Source organism: Lampetra fluviatilis, chromosome 3, assembly GCF_964198595.1.
Source record: "Lampetra fluviatilis chromosome 3, kcLamFluv1.1, whole genome shotgun sequence".
Classification (NCBI taxonomy): Eukaryota; Metazoa; Chordata; class Hyperoartia; order Petromyzontiformes; family Petromyzontidae; genus Lampetra; species Lampetra fluviatilis.
In genome coordinates, this window is record NC_136277.1 from 22,334,722 (window position 1) to 22,359,776 (window position 25,055).

Consider the following 25,055-nt stretch of genomic DNA (forward strand, 5'->3'; position numbering starts at 1 on the left):
TATTACAGCAGACAAATCGGTTGAACACAGATGTGCTCATCATGAACAAAAATCTTAGAAAAATCCAACAGTGCTAGACATTATGGGTTAGAGGTTGACCACTTGACCTTTGAGTTATCCGAGGAATTTTAAATGTTCCTCTGCTGTGATAAACAAGTTCAGCATGCAATCATGTGTGAAGGCGCTATGGCTCTGGTAGGAGTTTGAGTTTAGATGTCCTCTCTCTTCGCTCCAGAGGAAATGATAAACTACTGTATTAAGATAATTTGAACGTCATATCTATCTATCTTTGTGACGATATTCTCCACAATCTTCGGGGCTAGTGTGGAGAAAACTCACTTCACATACCATTCAATCTTGTGTAAATTTAAGTGTATGTTTCCAACACTGTATTTTTCTCTTATATGCTGTACTATATATAATATATTTGTCAACCCACTGCTTGACGAAGGCCTGCCAAAGCTATCAGCCATGGGGGTTGTTTGACCATACTTCCCCATGCTGGGTTAGTATAGGGGTGGTGAAGGGAGGGGAAGTGGGGCAGTGGTGAGGGTAAGGGAGAGAAAGGGAGTCTGGGACTGATTCAGCTATCACTCAGCACTTAGGTTAACCACGGCCAAGAGTCGAACGTAGGTCACCAGGTTCATGGTAGAGTGCGCCAACAACTTGCCTCATCACTCCACCCCCAGTCTATATCATTAACATATTCAGCCATGAGTTATCTGCTGCTGGATGATGTCCTCCCCAAGTTGCTACCACCTCTCATGCTCCTGCGTTGCAACAAGTCTCTCTGTATAAATATCAGAAACTATTGCTCGTAAAATGTAACAAAACAATACAATCATGTTGTCAGAGGGAAGGGTAACACTTGTAGACACATGTGACCATGTTCACGAGTTGCATATCTCATGAATAAATGTGCCAGTGTTTAAATAAAAAAAGAACGCAGGACAAATATCACATCAACAGATGTTGTTCCCACCCTTGGTCAAAGCATACATATCCAAGGGGAACTAATCGCCATCAAGGTTCAAATGGGCATGTCTATGTCAATCACGAACACGCAATTTTACTTCTCTCCGCCCACCTAATTCAACTGAAAGATGTCAAGCGATCATCTTGTTTTTGTTGCATGGGGGGCTTAGCAAACAACCAAAGCCCAATGCATGCAAATAAGAGCCAGGAGGTTGCTCACACAGAGCCTATAAATCAGAGGTTGACACGGCATTCGCATAAAGGGACAGGTGAAAGGGCAGAGCGAGAGTTTAGGGGAATTTGCAGAGAAACACCATTTGAGAAAATTGCATACGCAAAAGACTGGGGTTTGACATGTTATCAATATAGGTCTTAAAATATTAAGTTAATTATGAATACTGTTACAGTAAAAGTGAGTTACTGCTCAAATGAGCACTGAGGCAGATATTATATCCTGTTTACAGCCGTGAACCTGTGGTGACAATTCCTCACTCCAATAGCAGGGGCGAATCTCTCCATCGAACAACCACTGTTAACTTCCCTCACAACGTGGTACCTATTTTAATGACCACAGAGGGATGATGGGCCGAATCAACTCTCAACCAGGATTTGAACTTTCAACCTCCCGATTGCGAGTGGCACTTTTTACCGCTGAGCCACCTGGCCTGAGTAATTATCAACATATTTATATATTGTGTCAAGTTTATTTAGTTTAACCAGAAGATAAATCAAGAAACCATGATAAGTTTGATTTGCAAGAGTGACCTGGGGCTTTATTCTGCCAGCAGAGGATAATAATTGCTATCCATCATTAAAAAATTGCATAAATTTGGTCTCTGATGCAGGCATACAATGGCCTACTCTTGCGAATGATGTCAGGGAATCTTTAATGTTCATTGTAAAGCAGACGTCACGTAGTATGTTTATTACACCCACAGAAAATCGGGTCAACTAGACCCACTTTAAGATACGTGGTCAAAAGTTAATACATCATTCAACGGCCCGGGCACACAGATGGCCTGGTTGCAAATTGGCATTGAACAAGATTCTGGCTCTTGATAACAACTGATAGGGAGTGTTAACTTACGCTCTGTGTGGATAGGCTATTTTATATCTGTCCATTATTTATTTGGTCTGGGTTTTGTCATGTATTTCCAACAGGGAAACAATAACAATTAAGGGGTTTGGTCTATCAGGATTTGCTTCAGGGTCATCCTTAGGTTGAACGTGTGATTCTGTCGTTGAACATATAAGGTTTAAGGAGGCCATTCACAAGAATGCAGTCTCACAGGTCAGAACTCTCCCATGTGTTTCTAACTGATGTGTTTGGATCTGTTTCAGACGTGTATTTTTCGAACAGGTAACAACAATAATTAAGAGTTGGAACTCCTAAGCTAGCTGGAAGGTCATCCAACGGCCAGAGCGCAATCCTGCCACTAAGATAACACTGCCGCCGTAGAGGACATCTGAATTTGCTGACTCAAACAACAGGAAGTGGGTTTTTGCCAAATAAAGCACCCCCATGGTATCCAATGGGAACATTTATGTGCTCGAGTTTGCCACCCAGACAGAGCGCATGGGGATATTTGCCCATGAGTGAGCCAGTTCCAAAGAGTCTATGTAATTTACACACGAGGATGAGAGAGGACAGAGGGAAGCAGCACTCGCACCTAGGCAGAGGATGAAAGCTGGGAGCCAGTGCCTCCTTCAGCAGCCTAGGTGAAATCACCGTTTGTGGAGAGCGACGTGATCCAGAATATAAGTACTGAGAGCCTCAGATTTTCCTTGATAATTGATGAACTTGTGAGATGAGCGTGGTTATCTGATATAATGTATATGGATGGAAAAAAGTAAGCGGGAGAATGTGCTTTTCCACAGTGAAGTAGCATGCTTGGCATGGGCCCTGGTGCAAGGAATAACAAAAAAGAGGCCTCCGGCACAATACCCCCCCTCTTCAAAGCCTGGTGCTTGTGTCACTACGGCCTGTGAGCTCCAGTGCAGTTGCACTGACTGCACAACTCGATAACTACGTCACTGCGCTTTACCAAAGCAAGATTCTGTATCAATGTAATAACTGTGCTGCCATGATTATGCTGCTCCTGCTGTTGCTTGTCCTTAATGCTGCCTGTGAGACAAGCCTGAGCACAAACCCTTATGTGGTGAGATAACTGTGTGATTTACTACGCGTTATTGCTGCTGCTATTGGTCAGTGCTACTGCTGGTGGTCAACGCCGCTGCTTCTGCTGCTGCTACAACTTCATGAACTCCTGGTGCACTCTGCTGCCTGGTGCTTGCTCGCACTGCTATCGTCAATGATGCTGCAGACCAATGCTTGGGGTCAACCATAATTCCGTACCACGACCTTGTTAAAACTGGCGGGCAGGCACAAACTCAGGGGGAACATTACACATTTGTTAAACAATTTTTAAACAAATGAACGTTATGACGGGACCCCGGGGTCCCGCATAAACGGAAGTCAAAATTGTAATTAGTAAATTTATTTTTGGCGACTCCGTCCCACCGCGCACATAAACGCCGCGACCCACCTGGCGCGGATCATTCTGTTGTCACGTCGTGTCCAAGCGAAACAGCGAGGACGAATGCGCACAAGAGCTGAGCAAGTGAATGCACTCCATGCTCGGTATGGACAGGGTCATAAGTCTTATCCAAAGCTGCTCAAACTTCAGTTTTACAGTCAAACTGCTCTCTTATCTGCATTACTATTTGTGACCTACCAATGTCTGCAGCCAGGATCAATCGATAACAATCCAATTACCTGCAGATATGCATCTGTGCAGATAGTTTTTTTTGCGGTTAAGCCATAGTCCCCACATACCGCTCGTATCAATGCAGATAAGAGGAGCGGCGACTCACTACTCTGTAGAGTAACATTGGTATAAACACTTGTTACAATATGAACAGCGCATTGAAAACGCGTACTATGTTATGTACTGTTTACAAAGTGTGTTCACAAATCGACACTGAGAAGCACGATGATTGACAGAGGGTGTAAATCATTTTTTCGATAATGTATTTAAATAGAGGTACTGCAGGTAAGTAGTTTTCAGTTTTAAAGGCATATTTTAACAAGACAACACTTGCCACCATCCTTCAAACCCATTGGTGAAAAAGAGCAAAGTTCTTGTTCACATTTTAATATAATGTTTATGCGAGAGGGGACCCCGGGGTCCCTTTCATAAGGTTTAATGTTAAATGCTAAACAGAATGAGTGATACTCTTAGGTTTTTTTCGGTAAAGTCACGTAGGTAAAAAATAAAAAAAATAGAAGAAATAATAATAGATATAAGATAATAAATCACGACGTTTCGGAGGCAACACAAGTCTCCGTCATCAGGTGGGACCGTCACACAAATCTAGAAAGAATGAGTGATATGGTGTGATTTTTTTCTCCATTATGCATTCCGCTCCCGCCCTCACCCCCTTTGCATACTATGAAAGGCTTTGATGCCCACAACTAAATGTGACTAAATTTATAATTTTGTCCAGCCTCATACAAATATTGCGGATGTTAAATATTGTCCTGAAATTGTATTTGTTCTGACGATAAGAATTAAGAAGGGAGGCTCAGCCCCCCTTCAGCTGTCCAATGCTAGAGTCCATCATCCACTGGCCCGGCTGTGCTTAAAAACATGCCAAGAAGAGCTCCATTCACACTCATCCAGGTGACATTGTGTGATGGTTCTTGGAACGGGCAAACAAGAATTCATGTTCGTTTCAAAAATAATATTTTGACCGACATTACTATCCTACTTAATCTATAGGTCATAGGTTGTTCATGAAAAGTTTATAGCAAGCCAATGAGTGTAGTAGCCAGAGAGAATAAGAGATGTTTAGTAATCTTACAGTGCGGTAATGCTCAATTGAGGTTGGTGACAACAGAGAGTCAGCGATCTCTGACCACTAGACCCAGTTATATAAATCTTGGATACTGTTTTATAATTAAATATGTACTTGTAAGATTATTACTTTATTTTATTTCCGGCGTAATTATAATTTCAACGACGTTGGTTATAATCGCATTGGTCTTTTTTGTGGTTGAATGTGTCGCCCACAAATGCATAAGGTGACATACATTAAACTCGTGGCTGCTAGTCTGAAAGCAACCTGGAATATGTTTAGTGAATAAATTAAGTTCTGACTATACGTATGACATCAACTGCACACGCGAGGTACAAAGCACTACAGTACATTATAAGAAATCGCATTTTTTCTCATGCTATATTCTTAAAAGTTTAAACGCTACACATACGCACTTACGTCTTTGAAAAGTATCCTACATCAGTGCCTTATTGTGATACTTGCACATGCCTATACACACCACAGTAAAAACATAATAGCCTAAAACATTTTAATCTATAACATTTTATTGTCAATGTGATTTAGAATGCCCAAGGCAGCCGTCAAAATACTGTCATAAAAACTGCTATAACCAGACATGACAAGACTGTGGTGGTGGGCCGAGCAGCGCACAAGACTTAAATATATCAGACCAAACATGCCACGCTTACGTGAGCCTGCACCGTTGGGAGTGTGTCTGCATTTCTGACATTAACAGGCATTGGTGTCATGTGTTATAACATGCCACAAGAAAGTGCGCTTTCAGGCAAGGGTATGTTTATCCGATCCGGTTAAAACACACCTAATAATACATTTGTGAATACATATGCGTCCCGAACATAAATTATACATTCGTATAACTAGGTTATGGTATCATCGTCATCATAATCTCACATTCACTGCTGGATGAACGACTCCCCAAGTTGTTGCCATCTCTCAAGCTCCTACGATGTAGCAAGGTTATGGTATAATAGTAAATAATTTTTAGCAAATTGTCAATCCATTTTAGTATGTAGGCCTCCTCTACCGGCCATGGGGGTGCATGGCCATACATCACCGCGCTGGTCATTGCTGGTTGGTGAAGGGGGACTAGTTCAGATACCAACCGCCACCGATTATCGTCATGGCCAGGAATGGAATTCAGGTCATTACTGCACCGCCACTTAACCCCAGCTCATGGTTTTAACAGTTATACTATGCTTCTTTTGAATTGAGTGCTCTTGTGGAATATTACTCGTATACTCTATGTGTGTGCTTGCCAGAAAAGGATAAAAAAAATAGAGAGCCTTGACAATGCCATCGAGTAGGAAGGTAGCTCGGTGGCTCTCAGTGTGATCGTTTTGCCCTGGTTAGTGCTTTATCAGAATTGTTGAAGATGACATCCTAGGCATTTCACCCATAATAAAATGTATTTTATCTAATGAGTGATCATGTCTACCAATGATTACAAAAGACACCCATTGGAATGCATTAGCACATTTGACTGTACCATTTAGAGGGATTATTTGGCATATGTTTTAAGGTGCTGTCATCTCATAAAATGGTATTCTAAGAACTATAAAGAATAATATTCTTGCTTCTTTCGGTAAAGTCACGTAGAAGGGAAATAATAAAATGTGAGCATTTTATTGTTTTATTTGTATAATTTATTATTATTTTATTATTTCCCTTCTACGTGACTTTACCGAAAGAACCAAGAATATGAATCCCTGCAGTCACGAAAGCTTTAAATCGAATATAAAGAATAAATAAAGTTTAAATTTAAAATATTAATGAACCACCGAATTAAGGATATATTTGATTCACCTGGTTATAAATAAAAGCGCAATGCATATTAGATAAAAATGTATGAACGAAAATATTTCGTCTGTGCTTGTATGCTGATAACACAACTGCAAATATAAATTATGGATTAAGTAAGTGTTGCTGCTTTGTTCGCCTTTACAATTAAGCTCATTATTTCACTGCTGAAAAAGATACGCATGCTTGTCACGTGCAGCTGTGATGGCTCACCACTTGTTGAAGATGATGTACCACGCTTGTGTGTGGACTATCTGCTCGACTCACCATTGCCCTCTTGTGTTTAAACTCAAATAATGGCACCCGAGGATTGTAGTTGTTGTACATTGTTTGGCGATGCTGCGTTGGCAGTAGCGCACAAGGAAAATGAACGTAAAACTCACACTCGTCAACGACGCTGCCTTAGAAGACAAACGTGTGTGATCAGTGACGTTTCTTCAACGCTTGTTCCGCAGACTGCATTTTTGCACTCTCTTCATAGTATATTACTGAATTTCGATTTAAAGCTTTCGTGACTGCAGGGATTCATCTTCTTGGTTCTTTAGGTAAAGTCACGTAGAAGGGAAGTAATAAAATAATAAAAACAAAACATAACAAAATAATATAATTCTCACGACGTTTCGGCAACAACGCACCTGAGGACGGCTGCTTGCGTTGTGGCCGAAACGTCGTGAGAATTATATTATTTTGTTATGTTTTGTTTTTATTATTTTATTACTTCCCTTCTACGTGACTTTACCGAAAGAACCAAGAAGAAGTATATTACTGCAACATTTTAGTCTTATTTGTTGTTTTCTTGGTGAAGTTGGGAAAAAGGTCCATAAGATATACATGATTTCAAAAAATGTTTTTGAAGATGTGCTCATGTTATATATCATGCAACGTGTTATCTGGCCATACAAGACTGTGGTAATCATGTACAATGAACGATTTTCAATGTTTGATGAGTTGGGGACAAGTTTTATCGGGAAGTGTCTTTAATCCACGTCAGCAGGGCAACATGAAGCAAAAATAAACGGTGCACATTAAAACATCCGCGACAAATTACATTCAATAGAAATTTAAATTTACAGACGAGTGTGTACAATTTATGTAATGCACTTTAATATGCATTGCAGTATAAACGGTACATATGACTTCTACACAAGGGAATGATTAGTCGCCCTGCCGCCAGTGTCGCCAACTTTCTGGGACGAGGGAATTCTGTAGATTTCCGAGCGAATCAAGGTGCTTATTAAGGACCCCGCATCAGTTTACTGTGGTTAATACGTGACATTTCTGACTCGATTTGTGGGCTATCTAGCGACATCTAGCGACTAATGAGTGAGGTTGGTTTGTCTCACTTCCCCCCTGAATCCGTGAGCCCAGACAAGATATTTGACTTGTCAGTACCACTAAAATAATATTTAGCTTGAGTGGTTCAAGTTTAGCTATGTGGTCAGTAACAGCGAATAATGTAATACACATGTTAAATAACCGGGTTGGCAAATAATTAACTCTTATTTGCAAAAAAATATATCGTTATGACTAAAGTTGTTTCTACCTTAAGTGATACCAATGTCGACTCTGACCCATGGGCTACTTGAAGGAGTTGGCTAGTGGCCTCTGAGAATGCGAATCCATCGCATCGATCAGGAGTTAGCCATTCTATTCTCAAATTTACAATAGAATTTCTTCCCGATGACTACCCTACAGTATAGTTAATGTAAACAGTTGAATGGTACTATTCACCACGGATATTAATAATACGAAATAAACGCATCCCCTTCATGACATCGTCCTGCACAATTCCCTCATATCGATCGTCTGCTGTAAGTTGAACGTCTTTCGCACCGTACGTAGCTAACCGTGCTGATTTTGGGGTGTGGGGTGGCAGGAAAACAAACTAAAAACAATGTTATTGGACCCGGATGTATTCCTATAGTGCTCTGAGCAGATTTATAAATACGTAGGGAAAGATGGATGGGGTGTGGCCAAACAAAATCCATGGAGCGGTGTTCTGGACTTGTTCCAGGCATATTTACGGGGTTTAATCATCTCAGTTTTGTGTATTCGCGAACAATTCAGTGTACAGGGCGGTCCAGATGTCTTGTGATCCCTCAATGAGTTGACCCCTAACATTGTTTTCCCGTTGCATAGCAATTTATGTTTTAAATAAACTTTACTTTAACAATTTTCGTTGGTTCTTTCGGTAAAGTCACGTAGATATAAAATAAAATGAATAATAATAAAAACCAAACCTCACGACGTTTGGTTTTTAAGTATTTTTATGTTTATTTTATTTTCTATTTACGTGACTTTACCGAAATAACCAAAGAATATGAATTCCGTATAGTCACCAAAGTTTTACGTCAAAACCTTACTTTAACAAAACGCAAAATATAACGTGGTTTTCGCGGATGCGGTTTTAGGGTGGATCATGAGCTTCGTGGGAGGAGACCAAACCCGGGGAGCTTTCTGCGTTGAGATCTTTGACTAGGTAGTAAGTAGTTATAACAAACTTTATTTGAATATTTCTTTGGTTCTTTCGGTAAAGTCACGTAGAAATAAATTAAATTAAATAATAAGAGTTGTGTTGTCTCTCTCTGCTTGCGTGTCTGTCTTTTGTCTCTCTAGATTTGAAGCTTTCGTGACTGCAAGATTCATACTAATAGGTTGTTTCGGTAAAATCACATAGGTAAAAAATAAAATAAAAATTAATAAAAGTAATAATAGAAATACAATAAAATAATAAATCACGACGTTTCGGAGGCAACACAAGTCTCCGTCATCAGGTGGGACCGTCACAGCTAGATTTACTGTATCAAGTGAGGCAAAACATTTCAAGATACAAGTTCATAAATACACCTATGTTACTTTACCGAAAAAACCTAAGAGTATTTTGTCTCTCTCTCACATTTCCTTCTAGCTGATGACGGTTGCTTGTGTTGCAATCGAAACGTCGTACTCTATTATTTAATGTATTTTCTCTCGAGTTATTCTAGTTATAACAACTCCTAGTGGTGCCACCACGTGCCTCGTGAAAGTGAAATCCCTGGCACTGGTGGCTGATGGGCCCTGCCACATCTACACCGTCTCGCGATGCCCCGCCCACTTCCCCCCCCCCCCCCGTTGAGAGGGGGGGGCGGATTCTTCGCTCTCTGATTGGCCAATAGTTTTCCCGCCTTTTCAAAAATCTCTTTGGCGTCGAGCGCACTTGCGGTTTTTCCGCTGAGGAGCTTCGTTTACACAAGCAAATATATTTCTAACCAACGCGAAAGAAAACATCAAACAACCGACAATTAACGTCGACTAACACCAAGCCAGCACTGAGCGGCGTGGACAACTCACTTCGTGTGTGAGCAAGCACGACGTTTGGGCTAGTTTCCCCTCAGCCACGACTCAGGATCCACAACAATTGAGGTGTATATCATACCTTTGCTGTTATAACTATTGTCTGTATTAGCATAGTTGTGGGGGTGGTCAATTGGTGGTCCAATGTGTAACGACAATCGTTCGTGTCGTTGTGGAGAATATAAATAACATGGTATGATCAATGCCTTATTCACACCCTCCACGTAAAAGCATTTTTTTAACACTTCCTTAAAAGTGCATCGTTTCAGAAGCATTGTATAAATTCAAGCAAACTACCGGTGTCGACGTCTCATATGGCAGTCAGGCTTCAACCAATGCTTGTGAACTGCGAGATTATAATCTTTATACCGCAGGAGGAATCCGAAGAGCTATAAAGCTATTGGTTCTTTCGGTAAAGTCACGTAGAAGAGAAATAATAAAATAATATGGAACAATAACAATTCTCACGATGTTTCGATTGCAACAAGCAATCATCAGGTGTGAAATCCACAACAATATTTTTTATTGTTTTATATTTTTATTATTTTATTGGTTTATATATTTATTATTTTACTATTTCCCTTCTACGTGACTTTACCGAATAAACCAAGAATATGAATCCCTGCAGTCACGAAAGCTTTAAATCAAAATTTACAAAGCTCTTGTTCAAGGGTGCCCCAGTAAGTAGGGGCACGGGGTAAGAACATTACAGATGTTAAGATGTTATAGGCACGAATGCTCTTCCTTAGTCAAAGCTAAACTAAACAAATACAGCCCTACATCGGTAGAACATCTTCACTCATAAGAAATTCAGAACATCTTGTGAATGTGATCAAAGATATTAAACTTAACCCTCATGGTATGTTGGTGAGTTTTGATGTGATTTCGCTATTCGCTAAGGTTCCAGTGAGCGAGTCGCTTAAATTACTTGATACACTGGTAAAGAATACAGGTTTACCAAAAGATATTCCGAAACTCGCTGAACATTAAATTTCGATTTAAAGCTTTCGTGACTGCAGGGATTCATCTTCTTGGTTCTTTAGGTAAAGTCACGTAGAAGGGAAGTAATAAAATAATAAAAATAAAACATTATAAAATAATTCTCATGACGTTTCGGCCACAACGCAAGCAGCCGTCCTCACCTGAGGACAGACCTGGTCTTCACCTGAGGACGGCTGCTTGCGTTGTGGCCGAAACGTCGTGAGAATTATTTTATTATGTTTTATTTTTATTCTTTTATTACTTCCCTTCTACGTGACTTTACCGAAAGAACCAAGAAGATGATTTGCTGAACATTGTTTGAATAACACTTTTACCTGTAGGGGCACGGGGTTAGAACGTTTCAGTGTCAAGATGTTTTAGGGCACGGATGCTCTTCCTCACGATATCGTTCCTTAGTCAAAGCTAAGTTATATTTGTATGCAGTATATGAGACAAAATAATCACAAGTAGTGACTAATCCCATATCTGCATTTTCCATAAATATGCTAAATACCAGAGGTGTGGACTCGAGTCATGTGACTTGGACTCGAGTCAGACTCGAGTCATGAATTTGATGACTTGCGACTCGACTTGGACTTGCATAACAATGACTTTGTCCCACCTATGAGATGTGGACTCGAGTCATGTGACTTGGACTCGAGTCAGACTCGAGTCATGAATTTGATGACTTGCGACTCGACTTGGACTTGCATAACAATGACTTTGTCCCACCTCTGCTAAATACCTCTGTTGATATGTAAATTCCTTTGTCAAGGCGCCCACCTCCACTAACCCAGCTTAAATATACGCTGCCAAGCTGGTGGTGTTCATTCGGACGCTGTCTTTCCGACACCTGAGGACGGCTGCTTGCGTTGTGGCCGAAACGTCGTGAGAATTGTATTTTATTATGTTTTATTTGTATTATTTTATTATTATTATTATTATTTCCCTTCTACGTGACTTTACCGAAAGAACCAAGAAGATGAATCCCTGCAGTCACGAAAGCTTTAAATCGAAAAATTGGTGTCTACCTGCTTATTTTCCAGGTACCATCACGATCGTGAGAGTACCGTATGCAACAATGACCGTACTGTAACCTCTCTTGAACCGAGTGCGGGGGCTTCGACTCGTCACCTCTTGCAAGGTAAAGTTGTGGCGAGGAGGGAGGGGGGTCACCATGCTATAAAATAATGAGAGACGGTTAAATGTTTTGTTATTTTATGTAGGTACTGTACCTACATAAAATGATGACTTGTGTCAATTAATGATAATACAGTGGTATGTGGTACTCACTTGGTCTTAAATTCCTACTTTACTCATGGCCTGCGTTGGTAAATGCAGAGATTATTGTGTGGTCGGTTGAATTGGACCGTAGACTTGCTGTCATCTGTCCATAGTGGCTTAATATTCTTAAATGCAATACTCAGCTCTCCATCATCTCACCGAGTTTTCCCCCATCATAAAAGTTTACCTCAGTTCCTGAGACCCGTTCGTAAGTCGAATGGTTCGTCAGTCGCAACCCAATAATGTACTGAATTTAAATGCCCATACGGTCGGTGTTATAAAATGTGTTATGCGTCAACAAAAAAGGGAAGCATTGTTACAACTCATTAATAACAAACCATATTGTACATTTGCATGTAGTAAGTACTATATAGTTATTAAAACATAAAATGAAGTAACATAAATAGAAGAAAAAATCAGTTTTACGTTTACTGACCTTGAATCCTGACACTGGATTGCTTGTTCGAAGGGGCACAAGGAGTCACCACAATTGCACATGCACACCATGCACGCACACACACAAATACAAAGATCTCGTGTATAGCCTTAACAGACTGTTGAGGCAAGTGCTGTTAGCTAGCACCTATGAAGGCCGGCATGGCACGTGAGGAGGTCGGTGGCCAAAAGTACGACCGGCCGCCTTTGTCTCCTGAGTGGCGATGTTACATATCGCACTAGATACTCATTTGAGGCTGAGTCGACCTAGGGGAGGCCCAGGACCGGATCAGATAATCGTCATTGGTGTTGACCATAAGCAGGAATCGTACTCGGGTCGTCAGGTTCGTAGCACAGCTTGCTAACCGCTGCACGACCGCTCCCCACACGCTCACTTTCACACACACGCTCACTCACTTTCATAGGCACAAATGTGCGCGCACACACAAACGCTCACTCCCCGTGCGAGGCTGACTCATTACATCTTGTGGAGGATCACTCCACTGAACAACATAGTTCCGCGGTTCAGTGTGCAAGTGCGAGTTCGCGTTTTAAGTCAATGTAAAAAAATCAGGAAGCTGGTTCTTAAGTGCGGATGTTCGTAAGTCGGGCATTTGTATGTCGATAACTGCCTGTACTATCTTGATTTGAAGTTTTCGTGACTGCAGGAATCCATACTCTTTGGTTCTTTCGGTAAAGTCACGTAGGTACTGCTGAACCAGCGAGAGAGCTGTTACAACAAGGTTATATAATCCAGCGAGAGCTGTTACAACATGGTTATATAACCTCGTTGTAACAGCTCTCTCGCTGGATTATTTTTTCCGCCTGAGGACGACCGCTTGTGTTGCGATCGAAACGTCGTGATCATTTTTTTTACCGACGTGACTTTACTGAAAGAACCAAAGAGTATACTGCCTGTACACTTCTTCCAATGTATTTTGCTGTTAAACATGTGTTTTTCTTGCTTTTTTGTGCACATATCAGAACTATTATCTACCCGGAGCAATCAAAATGTCTACAGAAGACTGTTTAACATCACCTCACCATCAGGATGCTGATGTTTGTGATGAAGAGGACTTGATTGGACTTGCTACCACCACTTGTGATATGTCCGGTGTCTCTGGTGGATCTTCTCATGATGACCAGCAACAGCTGGACTTGAGCAATGCTAAATTTAAGGAGGAAGTTTTGAATGCTGAAGCCAGATGTCAACTCAATAGGCAAGATGCAGTCGATGACTTTTTCTGCACCAGTAAGTTTTATGAGGATGAAGAAAGTAACGAAGAAGTACATCTGATCAATTACATGAAGATGGCAGCATCGCCTATTTATGATATAATGTGTGGCGATGAGATTAATAACAGTGCAGATGATTCTGATAGTGATGCTATCTCACCATTGCCAAAATGTAATAGCTTATCTGTTTCAGCACTTAACGATTATATTGACAGTGGTACTGGTTCCGAATCAAAACCAATTGTAAATAAACCATACCACGAGCCATCTAAGGGATGGACAACTGAAAGCTGTGCAGATGTACTAAGACATGAAGCAGCTTATGAAGCATTCAATCCATGTCACCCAAACACAAATTTCCGAGAATCTCAGGGTCCATATAAAGATGTACTCAGAAATGAAAACAATTTATTGCTGGAAAACTATGAGCAAGACAAAATTGTTGAGTTGCCTGGCATTGGTAATGAAGAGGTTAGAGAAAATATTTTTTGTTGTACAGCCAGTCCATCCAATGCAAATCCTAAAGCAGAGAAAGGCATGCAAGATGGTGCACATTTCTGTGACGGAAAGGTCATAAGTAGTCAAATAAATACATCACATTGTGCCGGTGAACATGGACAAACCAAGAAGTTGGCGATGGTTGAAGAATATAAAGCCTCAAAAAATATCACATCACATATATCTAAATTGATGCAAGAGGACAGTTTAAAACCGTGCCTCCAAGATGGTATTTGTGATGTAAATGCCATACTTTCTAACACACTACCCCTAGATGTTGCAGTAATCAATACAGGTTGTTGTACGATTCAAGAGCAATCTGATATTACAAAAGATGTTTTGCTTATCTATCAAAGCAAAACCAATGACTCACTTCAGAAAAATAGTCACCCAAACACAAATTTCCGAGAATCTCAGGGTCCATATAAAGATGTACTCAGAAATGAAAACAATTTATTGCTGGAAAACTATGAGCAAGGCAACATTGTTGAGTTGCCTGGCATTGGTAATGAAGAGGTTAGAGAAAATAATTTTTGTTGTACAGCCAGTCCATCCAATGCAAATCCTAAAGCAGAGAAAGGCATGCAATATGGTGCACATTTCTGTGACGGAAAGGTCATAAATAGTCAAATAAATACATCACATTGTGCCGGTGAACATGGACAAACCAAGAAGTTGGAGATGGTTGAAGAATATAAAGCCTCAAAAAATATCACATCACATATATCAGATTTGATGCAAGAGGACAGTTTAAAACCGTGCCTCCAAGATGGTATTTGTGATGTAAATGCCATACTTTCTAACACACTACCCCTAGATGTTGCAGTAATCAATACAGGTTGTTGTACGATTCAAGAGCAATCTGATATTACAAAAGACGTTTTGCTTATCTATCAAAGCAAAACCAATGACTCACTTCAGAAAAATAGTATATCTTCAACTTGTGATAATTTATCTGATACGCAAGGTATGTACTCTGTTGATGATACTGCTGCAAACGTAAACATATGTGCAAGTAATGTAGTTGAAACCATTATTCAAAAACGTGTTTCAAAACAAAATGAAAAACAAACTATTCGACAAATAAGTCGAGCAGATATGACTAATTACATAGATAATTCCTTCCTTAGTCGGAAGCTTTGGCAATGCCGTCTTTGTAACACGATCTATATGACAAAGGACAATTTGATTACTCACATGATAACACACTGCGAAGCTGGAAAAGACATTGGCTTTAATTTAGAAAAGTGTCCTATCGAAAAGCAATCTGTAGCTGTTGAAAACAAGCCATTGCTTTTCAGTCCTTGTATAAAAGGTGAAGGAGTTCATAACAATAGTCCATGCTCATCTTGTGAGCAGATGCCTACCAAGCGGTGCACTCCAGTTCATGAAATTGCTATTTTAGAATGTCTCCATAAACACAATGAGATAATTACACTTTCCCAATTAAATCGAGCATCTATGAACGATTACATCGACAACTCCTACATAACAAAAAAGTATGGCCGTAAGCTTTGGCAATGCAGAAAATGTGTAAAAAGATATACAACTAAGTACAATTTCGTGACTCACATGTTGACACACTCTAAAACTGGAAAATGCATTGGCTCAAATATCTTTAGTCAGGAGCTTCAACAAAAAACGGAAGGTGGTGTGAAGAGTGCAATGTTGTTCAATTCCAATAAAATAAGTGAAGTCTTTCAGAAAAATAATGCCTGTTCAACTTTTGACCACTTGCCTATGGAGCAGAATTGTTCCTCTACTGAAGCATCTTCTACAAAGCCAGATCTATTTGCTCGTGGCATTGTGGATGGAGCTGTTGTTGCAGAATACGTCCCAAGACACAATGAGATCGTGACATTTTCACAATTATATGGAGCAGATATGAACAATTACATCGAAAACTCCTACATAACCAAAAAGTATGGCCGTAAGTTTTGGCAATGCCGAATATGTGTAAAAAGATATACAAATAAGGACAATTTTGTGACTCACATGTTGACACACTCTAAAACTGGAAAATTAATTGACTCGAATTTCAAAAGTCATAAGATCCAAGAGAAAACGGAAGGTGTTGTAAACCGTGCATTGTTTTTCAGTTCTAGTAAAATAAGTGAAGTCTTTCAGAAAAAGAATGCCTGTTCAACTTCTGAGCACTTGCCTATGGAGCAGAATTATTCCTCTCCTGAAGCATTTTCTACAAAGCCAGATCTGTGTGCTCGTGGCACTGTGGATGGAACTGTTGTTCCAGTGTACGTCCCAAGACACAATGGGATAATGAAATATTCCCAATTATATCGAGCAGCTATGAACAATTATATCGACAACTCCTACGTTACCAAAAAGTATGGCCGTAAGCTTTGGCAATGCAGAAAATGTGTAAAAAGATATACAACTAAGTACAATTTCGTGACTCACATGTTGACACACTCTAAAACTGGAAAATGCATTGGCTCAAATATCTTTAGTCATGAGCTTCAACAAAAAACTGAAGGTGGTGTGAAGAGTGCAATGTTGTTCAATTCCAATAAAATAAGTGAAGTGCTTCAGGAAAATAATGCCTGTTCAACTTCTGAGCACTTGCCTATGGAGCAGAATTGTTCCTCTATTGAAGCATCTTCTACAAAGCCAGATCTATTTGCTCGTGGCATTGTGGATGGAGCTGTTGTTGCAGAATACGTCCCAAGACACAATGAGATCGTGACATTTTCACAATTATATGGAGCAGCTATGAACAATTACATCGAAAACTCCTACATAACCAAAAAGTATGGCCGTAAGTTTTGGCAATGCCGAATATGTGTAAAAAGATATACAAATAAGGACAATTTTGTGACTCACATGTTGACACACTCTAAAACTGGAAAATTAATTGACTCGAATTTCAAAAGTCATAAGATCCAAGAGAAAACGAAAGGTGTTGTAAACCGTGCATTGTTTTTCAGTTCTAGTAAAATAAGTGAAATCTTTCAGAAAAAGAATGCCTGTTCAACTTCTGAGCACTTGCCTATGGAGCAGAATTATTCCTCTCCTGAAGCATCTTCTACAAAGCCAGATCGGTGTGCTCGTGGCACTGTGGATGGAACTGTTGTTCCAGTGTACGTCCCAAGACACAATGGGATAATGAAATATTCCCAATTATATCGAGCAGCTATGAACAATTATATCGACAACTCCTACGTTACCAAAAAGTATGGCCGCAAGCTTTGGCAATGCAGAAAATGTGTAAAAAGATATACAACTAAGTACAATTTCGTGACTCACATGTTGGCACACTCTAAAACTGGAAAATGCATTGGCTCAAATATCTTTAGTCAGGAGCTTCAACAAAAAACGGAAGGTGGTGTGAAGAGTGCAATGTTGTTCAATTCCAATAAAATAAGTGAAGTCTTTCAGAAAAATAATGCCTGTTCAACTTTTGACCACTTGCCTATGGAGCAGAATTGTTCCTCTACTGAAGCATCTTCTACAAAGCCAGATCTATTTGCTTGTGGCATTGTGGATGGAGCTGTTGTTGCAGAATACGTCCCAAGACACAATGAGATCGTGACATTTTCACAATTATATGGAGCAGCTATGAACAATTACATCGAAAACTCCTACATAACCAAAAAGTATGGCCGTAAGTTTTGGCAATGCCGAATATGTGTAAAAAGATATACAAATAAGAACAATTTTGTGACTCACATGTTGACACACTCTAAAACTGGAAAATTAATTGACTCGAATTTCAAAAGTCATAAGATCCAAGATAAAACGGAAGGTGTTGTAAACCGTGCATTGTTTTTCAGTTCTAGTAAAATAAGTGAAGTCTTTCAGGAAAATAATGCCTGTTCAACTTCTGAGCACTTGCCTATGGAGCAGAATTGTTCCTCGACTGAAGTATCTTCTACAAAGCCAGATCTGTGTGCTCGTGGCACTGTGGATGGAACTGTTGTTCCAGTATACGTCCCAAGACACAATGCGATAATGAAATTTTCACAATTATATCGAGAAGTTATGAACAATTACATCGACAACTCCTACATGACCAAGAAGTATGGCCGTAGGTTTTGGCAATGCCGAATGTGTGTCAAAAGGTATACGACTAAGTACAATGTTGTGACTCACATGTTGACACACTCCAAAACTGGAAAATTCATTGACTCGAAGTTCAAAAGTCATAAGATCCAAGAGAAAACAGAAGGTGTTGTAAACCGTGCATTATTTTTCAGTTCTAGTAAAATAAGTGAGGTGCTTCAGGAAAATAATGCCTGTTCAACTTCTGAGCACTTGCCTATCGAGCAGAATTGTTCCTCTCCTGAAGCATCTTCTACAAACCCAGATCTGTGTGCTCATGGCACTGTGGATGGAATTATCATTCCAGAATATGTCCCAAGACACAATGCGATCGTGACATTTTCACAATTATATCGAGCAGCTATGAACAATTACATCGACAATTCCTACATAACCAAAAAGTATGGCCGTAGGTTTTGGCAATGTCGAAAGTGTGCCAAAAGGTATACGACTAAGTACAATTTTGTGACTCACATGTTGACACACTCCTAAACTGAAAAATTAATTTCCTCGAATTTCAAAAGTCATAAGATCCAAGAGAAAACGGAAGGTATTGTAAACCGTGCATTGTTTTTTAGTTCTAGTAAAATAGGTAAAGTGCTTCAGAAAAAGAATGCCTGTTCAACTTCTCAGCACTTGCCTATCGAGCAGAATTGTTCCTCTCCTGAAGCATCTTCTACAATCCCAGATCTGTGTGCTCATGGCACTGTGGATGGAACTGTTGTTCCAGAATACGTCCCAAGACACAATGGGATAATGAATTTTTCACAATTATATCGAGCAGTTATGAACAATTACATCGACAACTCCTACATAACCAAAACGTATGGCCGTAGGTTTTGGCAATACCGAATGTGTGTCAAAAGGTATACGAATAAATACAATTTTGTAACTCACGTGTCAACACACTCCAAAACTGGAAAATCCCTTGGCTCGAATTTCCAAAGTCATAAGATTCAAGAATAAACGGAAGGTGGTGTGAGCAGTGCATTGATTTTCAATTCCGGTGAAATGAGTGAAGTGCTTCAGGAAAATAATGCCTGTTCAACTTCTGAGCACTTGCCTATAGAGCAGAATTGTTCCTCTCCTGAAGCATCTTCTACAAACCTAGATCTGTGCGCTATTGGCACTGTGCTTGAAACTGTTATTCAAGAATATGTCCCAAGACACAGTAAGATAATGACATTCACACTTATATTGAACAGCTATGAACAATTACATCGATAACTCCTACAAAACCAAAAAATATAGCCGTAAGTCTTGGCAATGCTGAATGTGTGTCAAAAGATATACAACTAAGTACAATTTCGTGACTCATGTTAACACACTCTGAAAATAAAAAATTAATTGGCTCCAATGTTAAAAGTCAAAAGATCCATGAGCAGACAGGTGAAGTGCTTCATAAAATTATTGCATGCAAAAACTTTGATAAGTTGTTGGCTGATCAACATTTTTCCACTGAATTATCTTCCAGAAACAAAGATTTTTGTGCAAATAGTAAAATGTTTGGAATTATAAAAGAACACCATTCATTTGGTCAGATGAGTCTGAAAGAAATGTACAATTACATAGATGATTCCTACAAAGGAATCACAGTGTTTGGTAAAAATATTTGGCGATGCCATATTTGTGATAAAAGATACATATCCAAGTACAATTTGGTGACTCAAGTTCACTCATATAAATTCTAGAAAAAAATGTTCAAAGTGTAAAAAGCTGTTTTCTATGCACTTTGCCTTGACAAGACACTTTCAGATCAAGTGTCGCACTCTAATACAATTGCAAAGTCTGTGAAAAGGCCTTTTCAAGTCGATGGATGCTCTCCCATCACCTGGCTACATATAGATGTAGCCAGGTGATGGATTCGCGAGGGTTACGTTTTTTAAAACGCTCGCTTAAAACATCGGGGAGGAATGGTGAATGTTCTGTACAATAAATAAAGATTAAATGATAAAGAACAATGGTTTGTATTACCTTTGATGATGAGAGAGGAAAGTGCAGATGCAATTTCTTTTCTCATTGGAGCAATTAACAAGCAAGTATGTATAAAGTAAAATGCACAATAGCGAGTTCAGAGGATCTGCAAGGTAGTATATATTCGTGGTACACGGGATTTCTGCGGGACTAAGGACAAAGTTGGCAGCCAAGGGGGTGCCTAATCTTCGCAGACAGTTTCAATTAAAAAAATCTGTGCGCACCTCCCTGGTGTCGGTGGTCTGGCAGATACACTCGCAAATACTGGAGTCCAGCTAGTCGCGAATAGGGAATTAGTATGCATTAAATTACTCTAATCCAGAACATGTGAATAGTGACGGTTTGCTGTATTGCATTGGCAGCTCATGGCTCCCGTGTTCTGGTCTCAGGTGAATTGCACAGGTGGATGAATTTATAATTTGAAATGGAAAGCAATGCTTTAGAATGCACAATTACACCAGTTCTCCTGGGAAGGTGCGTTAAATCCACATGCTCATATGGTTGGAGACAATCCGGACACCTGTATAGTTAGCATGTTTTCCGTTCTCACGTGGATTTTTCTCATGATCCTCTAGTTTGTATCTCCACATTTAGAATCCACGTGCATTTAGAGTATTTGGCTGCGATAAATTTCCACACGATAAGCCACTTCGTTGAGCTGGCATTTGTGGCCAGGTCACTTCTAAAAAAGAGCTATATAGCTCAGTGGGCCTTACCTGGTAAAATATTTTTTGTAATAGTTTAATAGATTTCCAATACTATCACCACGAGCCTCCAATGCTATATTATCCATGAGCCAGATCAGAAATTGGTACGATGTAAGATAGCAAAACTTTTAGTCATATTAATTTATGTACAGGGGTAATACGAGTAAATTATTTTTTATAACCCACTCATTTCAAATTGTTATCACTTAATTCACTTGTGGGCTGCAAATAAATGGCAATCACTAAAGTTATGCCAGCTCAGGTGGCAGTGAAAATAATATATCTGGTGTGGGTTGATAGATTATATAAGAGTCCAAACATGAAAATGGAAGAGTAAAAAAAGCAAATCTTACTTGCGGAATTTGTTGTTTTGAAGAGACACTGAATTTTGGCTTGTCTTTTTTAAAGTATGCACATTAAAATAAAAATTTCTGTATTTACTAATTTTCACAATGTAATATAGTTCAAAAGCTACTGTGTTTTAATTGATTTTCCATGACCAATGCTCTCACTTGAGATGTGGATTGTGTTCATTATGTTCATGTGGCCACAACGTGCACCTAACCTGGCACAATGTCTGGTGACGTCACTGCTACTTAGCGGAGAACAGCAGTTGTTATATTTCATGTTTTATTCTTGATTAGAGTTGTATAATTAAATATGGGAATTAAAACATTTTTAAATTACAAACTGGGAGTGCGATGGTTATTTTTAATATTGTTTCATATACTGTATACACTACACTTTATTCAAGCTTTATTATAAGTTTTTGACATTTCCTTTCGATGCTGTTATGCAATCATAATGTTCTCACATATTGAGACTTTTTATAATGGCACTGAGCAATTATTTTGGGGGATTTTTTTGCAAATCTTGTTGCTTTATCAGCCAGTTTCAAAATAATCATACAGCAATCAATCTCTGGCACGTGTAAGGGAATGATGCTTTGTGAGGAACAGGGTCACCAGTCAGACATATCATTGGTTACTATGGCTTGTGTTCTGTCTAGCCTCATCAATCGCTCACGAAGGTGTGACCAGTGTGCCATAATATTCTAACAACATGGAGCACAGTTTTCAAACGATGCCAATTCATAATCATCAACACAAAACACTCGAGTATGAAACTGGGTGTGTAAATAAATCAAGGGTCACATGTTATAAGCTATATTTCCACTGGATGGCAGTCTTTTTACTTAATAGGATGGGTGGATTCTTACCATATCCTTTACCTGCTACAAATAATACGGTACTGCCATAGCCTCTTGTGCGGGTAGAAAATATCAGCTTTCAAAAACCACACGATCTAATACATCTTTACACAAGGAAGGCATTACAGTAATGGCGTTTGTAATGTAACACATTACTGTAATACCCTTTCACGAAATGTCTTATGGCCTAAATTGGGCGTGAAAGGATATTCTTATTGTCAAATCTTCCATGACATGGCATGTATAATTAAAAACCTGAAATATATCTTTTAATGGCTAAGGATGTGTAACAGTCTACAATACTCGAAGGTTATTTAAAAAAATAAGTATGACGTAAAAAATCGTTAATGAGATCAGTTACAGAAAAAAATGTTTTACATTGGTATAATCTGTCAGCAGAATACACAGAATGCATGTATTATAGTAGCACTGTTAAGATATTGATAAAACTTCTCAAGGGGTGACCAGATGGGAATATTTATTTAATACAGACTTAATAATACAGTACATGTGTGATTCTAGGAGCCTTGACACATTATCTTTGTTCGAATTATACACTAAGAATGTACTACTACAAAGCCAAAAACAGCTCAAGGAATAAATCCAGGGTTTATTTATTTATTTGTTTTGACTATTTTCACTGTTTTGCTACATACAGAAGCCATAATTGAATACTTACATGTGCATATTTGTAAAATGCAAACTGTCAGATTTAGGAATGTAGAATTTATATTCTGTCTTGCAAACCCACTGGGAGAAATTTGACCAAGGAATAGTGGCCCAGATGGCTCAGAATATTGCACTGTCTCGTGAACTCCAGTTACTTATAATAGATGTCTTCCGTCTGTCAGGATAGATTAGCTCAAAAGCAGAGAGGGGGTGTGTATGGGCTTGCACTGCACTCCTGAGCTGCCAATCACAGTCAGAATGTCACACCGACCAAATATAATTTACAAAACTAATTGATTGCTACATGCAGCACTCGAAGTCGTTGAAGCTTTTGCATTATAGGCCCCCTGCCCTTACTGTTATAAGAGCAGTCCGTCCTCTTTTTTTACTGAAGTTGTTTGGATTGAAAATAATTTGAATTATTATTTATACTCCTGGTAAATAGTTTCCAGCCCAAAATAGGTGTCATCATTGTTGAAGGGAAAAAAACATACAAAAAAATAACAATTCAAATTTCCATTGAAGGTAAAACTTATTTTTAAGAAACGTAGAAAATGTACACTGAACTGTAAATTCAATATATTTTTTTAAGCATGTATTTCAGCTTTCAGGCACACTAACATATACAAATGATGTAAATATTTAATGTTTGTAGTCTGTACGTCTTAATCCCGTTTGTTAATACACTTCAAGATAAGGACATCCCCACATGCAGGTCGTCGGGATATTTTACCATACTTCATCATATTAGTCAGTGCTACCTGAAGGTGGGCAGTTTTGGTGTTGGTGACAAGTATGGTACAACAATGGATTTTTCTGAACTGCCTTCTGCTGCCCATCATGGAGCCGCATGGAACTATAAACAACCTGTCATGCATGGTGGTCACCCATATAATAACAATCCAGGCTCAACCTGCTTATCTTCTAAGATAACACATTTCAACGCAGTCTACAGTAGGTGCTTTACTTATAGACCATGTGTAGATTTATTTTGACATTTTACTCCTCAGCGGTAAACAAAGTGGTAGGGGTTGGCGAGAGGGTAACTGAAGGGAATATGACGTGCTATTAGTGTATGATGTCCCTTCTCTCGGAAAATTTACACGCATTATCTTAAAATTAAACTTACAAATCTGACCTGACCAAGGAGAAGAAAGAGCAAATGCTACGAGATACAAACACTACTCTAACCAAATGTTGTCAACACACTGCAGAATGAAGGCTTTTTCACGCCGTGTCAGTCATGACCATACTTAACGTTTATTGTAGTTATGGATTAGTGCAGTGGGAAACTCAGGGCGTATTCAGATATTGTTCACCAGAGTTATTATACATGGCTTGGGCATCAAACTCGGGTCACAAGGTGCATGGCACAGTGGAACTGACTCCATGCCAATTAAAGCACAGTGACAGGAAGTCGGCCAAGAAAGCTGCAAATATATTTTATCTGTTGTGATAAGAAATATGGTTATTTTGGGATCCATTAGATCCAAGCAAATAATCTAATTTAAATTAAGTTTACAGTAAAACAACTTGGGGGTGGAGTGGTGGCATAGTGGTTCGTGTACTGCACTATGAACCTAGCGACCCAAGTTTCATTCCCTGCCATGGCTAACATTAGTGAACTGGTCCAACCTGTACTGACCAGTGTGGTGAAGTATGGTCAACCCCCCCCCCCACCATGACCAACAGTGAGAGGAGGCTGTAAATTATACAGCAATACAGCACTATATTTTATGACTTGGTTTTCCTTTGTCAGGTTACCTACACAACATGAACTATCAAACACATGGGGTAGGCAACATTCAGGGCAGCACACAACTGTAATTGACAACTCGGAACAAACCATATTTACTTGGACAGTGCTGAAAGGCTGAACCTAGGTAATTGGGAAGAGATGTGGGAAGCACATGAGTAAATGTGACCTCATCTCAAGGTGACCCTCGGCGCCAATTACGATTTCTATCGAGTGCGAAGCCAATGACGTGCAGTGCGCTCGCGCGGCCCATCTGTGTCACTGTATCAGAGGATGTCAG